Here is a 4,953-nt window from a genome sequence, read left to right on the forward strand (position 1 = left end):
CTTTGTCCATCATCTGTAAGTCACTGGCTCACACGTAGGCCAACACTCATTGCTCGTCTGCTTTGGCTCCAGCTATTCTGCAAGAGGCTGCATCCCATCAGCAGTGCAGGGGAAGAAAAGTCACCTCCTCTGAGTGAGTCACTGGTGCTCTGTTTGGGTGATGGATCAAACCAGGTATCTCAGTAGCGTGGCTGCTGCTCAAGCAGGGGAATGCAGTGCTATCAGCTCCTTGCAGTTTGCAACCCCCCTTGTATTTCCCTTTAAGCACTGCCAAGTCGTGCTCCCTGGAGGTCTGCTCAGCCCTGCTGAAGCTGCAGAACATTGCAGCAGGTAAAGAAATAAATCAGCTCCTGCCAGGAAACACGGGAAGGCTGGAGTGTGTCTCTCCAGGGAAAAAATACAGATAAAATTGGTCCACTTCTGATTGAAGTGCCACTGTTTAATAACAGCAGAATTGCTACAGTTACCTCCAGACTACATGGACCCAACCTCTCTTGTGCATACAGTATTTTCTGCACTCCTGCCATGAATGCCTGATACGTATGTCAGTTAGTGTGCCGGGCTGTATGTGGGATGTTGTGATTAATGTTGAAATAGAAATTCACTTCTTGACAGCAATCTGTGCTCATTGCACGTAAGCTTGTTGCCCTTCCTGCAGGATTTGCCCCTTTAACTCTGCTCACAGATTTCCTGCTGACTGCAGCAATTCCCTGTACCTGCAATGTGCTGCACTTGAATGGCAAATTTAGTCCTCCTCACCAGGACTTCGCCACTCAACATAGGCTCCGCAGTGCAGGCAAGAATAGAGTCTGAACCTAAAACCACTGGGGAGACCTAAACTTGTCTCTGGGTTGGCCACAAACCTTGCAGTGAAGTGCAGAATGGATCACAGAAGGGCAATGGGCTCAGCTGCTCTGGTAGTCCAGCGCAGGTCGAAGGAATGCTTACTTCCCCTTCCTTCCTCTAGAGGGAATTGCATCCTTGTGCTTGGCTGCAGAAGGAACCTGGCTGTAAGGGAGCGCTGAGCAGCTGAATTCAGGGTGATGTTTGGTTCTGCTGTCTCTGCTTAGCTGCTCTCCCATCCTGTCCCACATTGCACTTTCACGCTGTGCCAAGCCTTTGTGGTACGGATCCCTCTGACCCCAAGGAGGGACCAGGTGGGTTCGTGTCCCTGTCGCTGTGCTCTGCAGCTCCCAGCTTAACACGGCAGTGACAGCCTCACCCAAAGGTGAACAGCAGAGCCAAACCTGTCAGACCTGCTCTGAATCCTCGTACCCAGCACTGGCGCTGGGGGGTGAAAGTTAAGGGCAATTGGAAGTTGTAAAGTTCCTTCTGGCAGCTGGTGAGGAATGGGGAAATGGAGGTGATGCAGGTTCCACGTTGTGCTGCATAAGAGTGGTTTTTCTGTCGTCCTTTGCTTCAATTTGTGCGGGTTTTGGTTTTGTTTTGGTTTGTTATTTTTATTTTTAATGAGACCATTCATCAGTTCGTTACACCTGTCGGTGTTTGTTCTCATTATGGCTGTGGATCCATGAAGCAATGCAACTGTGGGATAATTTTGGGTTTCTTTTCATTGCTTTCTTGGTTTTGGTGGCTTATTGGTTGGACTGTATTCCTTGTTTTCTTTTTTGCAAGGTAGGATTCAATTCTTTGTACTTTTTAGAGAACTCTGAGCTGAGATCTCAAAATGTTGAAGGACACAAAGATCCCTCCAGTGGCTGTTTTGAAGCCAAGCAGTCTGTTTTTTTCCTTTCTTTAGTTTCATTGCTTGGGGTTAGCAGTCTTTACATTGGAAAATAGCACTATGTTTTGCCCTAACATATCCTCACTTGTTTTCTGGAGCCAAATGAAGGATGCTCGATGATGTGAAATCTCCAGCTTAGATTTATAACTGCCTAATGAGAAACTGTTGACCAGTGGGCTCATGTTCCACCAGCAGAAAGTGATACATCTGCCCAAACCTCTCAGCCTCTGTCGGACCTTTTGGCTGTGAATCCCCTTTTTGCTAAACTGAATCAAAGTCAGTGAGGATAAACGCAGTAGGTTTAACAACACCTGAGTTGGTGACCGTTGGGGCTGTGAAATCAGAAGGGTGTGATGCTGGAACTGCTATTTGCTCACTGGCAGCAGTGTGTTGGTGTGGCACTGGGCTGTGGGCTGAGCCTACCTAAGGCACACAAGGGCAGCCTGTGTTCCCCACGCATGGGAGAGGGGATGTCTGGGAGGGTTGGGATAGAAGCAGCGTTGTTGGTGCAGCCCTGGATGCTGCTGTTTGCCTTGGACAGGAGTGCTGTGGCTAGGGCTTGTTCTGCTCCTTGGTCAGCATAGAGTTGGGGGAACACAGCTGCAGGCATCTGCATCCCATGTCAGATCTTCCATCCTCACTCTGCCCCCACCTCTATGTGCAGAATCATCTTCTTCCACCTTCTCTCTGTCTGCTTGGGGAGATGAAGATCATAGAATCGCAGAATCATTGAGGTTGGAAAAGACCTCTAAGATCCCCCAAGTCCAACCCCACCTCACCACATCCCTCAGTGCCACATCTCCATGGCTCTGGAACATGTCCAGGGATGGCGGTCCCACCACCCCCTGGGAAGCTGTGCCACTGCATCAATGCTTTTCAGAGAAGAAATGCTTCCCAATTTCCATCTTGGTCCTCCCCTGAAATGGGCAATGTGCTCCTAGAGCTGGCACAGGGGCACTGCTGCTGGTAGGACCCTCTGCAGAGAGCTCACATTCTGGTCAGAGCGAAGGATGTGTGTGACAAGTCGTGGTGTGAGGTGATGAAAACCTGATGGAGGGTTGTGTTGGGGGGCAGCCCAGGCGTCATCATCTGAAATCTCTCTTATAGGTCTCCATGACGAAAGGGAAATGTCTCAGGGATTTGCTCCTGGGAGAGGGGTCAGGAAAGGTAAGGAAGATGCTGTGGGCACAGAGCATCCTGGTACTGTAAACAATAGGCAGGTGGGCCCCTAAGGAAAGGGAGATGGACAGAGTTTACTGCTGCTTTATTAAGCTTTGATTTGGAATGCCCTTTGCTGATATCATTTCCTTCCCCTTCCCCCTCTCCTTTGCATTTCTAAGTTCTGCCCTCTTCCCCAGCCAGCAGCTTACACTTTGGGTCTAACTAATGAAAATAGAGTTGCACATGCAACTAAAGGCAGTGATAGCTGTAATTAACCGCTTCCACATCCCAGTTCCTCTGCTTATTTACTTGGTGCTATCACTACAAGATAAGCAGAGGAAAATCTCAGGTAATGGAAATTGCTGTGGAAGCTGAGGCAGGAATGGGTGCCTGGGACAGATGTAATGGCCAAAGCCAGGAGCATCACACAGACAAACAGCTTGGCCTTGGTACAGTCCCAGATTGCTCAGTGCCAGCTCTTCTATTCATAGAATCACAGAATGGTTGGGTCGGAAAGGACCTTAAAGACTTCTCAGCCATTCCGCCTTGCATTATCACTATCTGCTTGTGTAAAAAGTCATTCTCCTCCTGCTTATAAGCTCCTTTTGAACACTGAAAGGTCACAATGAAGTCTTCCTGGAGCCTTCTCCTGGCTGAACACCCCTGGCTCTCAGCCTACCTTCATAGCAGAGCTGCTGCAGCCCTCTGAGCAATCTGCATGCCCTCCTCCGGCCCCGCTCCAGCAGCAATGCATCTTTCTTGTGCTCAGGGCCCCAGACCTCGGTTCAGCTCTCCCACCAAACCCCTATGATGGTTGCTACAAAGATAAAGGAGCTAAGTTGCTCGGAGCCCGTTTTCCAGCAGGTGAGAAGGAAAACCCTAGAGAAGGGGTTGGGAGCCAGATGCCAGCGCGTGGTGTGAGTTGTGGTGGGGAATGCTCCATCTCGAACCAAATAAAGGAAAGATGCAGCGCAAAGAGGGGGCTGCTGCTGTTGCTCGGCTTTGTCCGTCCTGCCGCAAAGCGAAGCGCGCAGCCGGCAGAACTCCGTGCCAGCCGCACCACGGGGCAGCATCAGACCGGATTGCTGCAACGCTCCTCCTCCGGCTTCGGAGGGGCGGGGAGCGGGACCCGACATCCTCCCCGCATCCATCCCGGCCGCCGCACCGCGGGCGCAACCCCCCCTCCTTCCCCTTAACCCCATGGGCTGCGCGGTGCCCCCGGCCCGCAGCCGCCCGCAGCCCGGCATGGAGCCGCTGAGTGGAGCGCTGAAGAAGAGAGCAACGGAGCAGCACTACCGAGCGGAGGTGATGATCGCCGGAGAGCAGCTGAGGTAGGGCTGAGCCTGGGCTCTGCGCTAACACGGCTTCAAAGCTTGGTCCTTGAGCAAGAACTTCCCCAAGGTGCCCCAAACCCAGAGCCTGAAGCAGGGATGGGGACCGCCCTGCAGAGTTGTCCCTTGGATGCCACATGCCTGAAGCAGGGCAACACAAAGGGTTTTTGTTTTGAAAGCTACCTTTGGGCACTTCTGCTGTTTTACGGCCCTGGTTCTCAAACTATTTCTAAGCTTTCTTCTTATGAAGGCAGAAACGCACCCTGCTGTGCAGCAAAACCGGTGTGGCTGAGAATGTGTTCCCTGTGTGGATGGGGTCACAATACCAGAACTGCTTTCAGGTGTGTGCCTGAAGGCTTTTCCAGCTCTCGAGCAGTTTGCTTGTTTGTATCTCGAGCCATTCTGTTGTGTTATGAAACGTGGGTGAGAACTAGAAAATACATCCTCGAGTAACATAAGGAGCCCATGTTTGCTAGCACCAGATTCCCAAAGTTAGCTCTGTGTCATTATGTTGTCCAGCCTCAGTGAGTCACGTCAACCTCGGCTTTATTTATCTGCACCGTATCAAGGACTGATAATTTCCAGCTAAATACTAGAACTGTGTACTGAATACACAGCCTATGGCCAAGGTGGCTGGAATTCAATAGTGCCATCGTGGTCAGCCCCATCTCTGCTGTCTTTCCAAATTGTTGCTCTCCTGGCTCCAGAAATTAAATC

This window comes from Meleagris gallopavo, chromosome 22 (assembly GCF_000146605.3).
Source record: "Meleagris gallopavo isolate NT-WF06-2002-E0010 breed Aviagen turkey brand Nicholas breeding stock chromosome 22, Turkey_5.1, whole genome shotgun sequence".
NCBI classification, from domain to species: domain Eukaryota; kingdom Metazoa; phylum Chordata; class Aves; order Galliformes; family Phasianidae; genus Meleagris; species Meleagris gallopavo.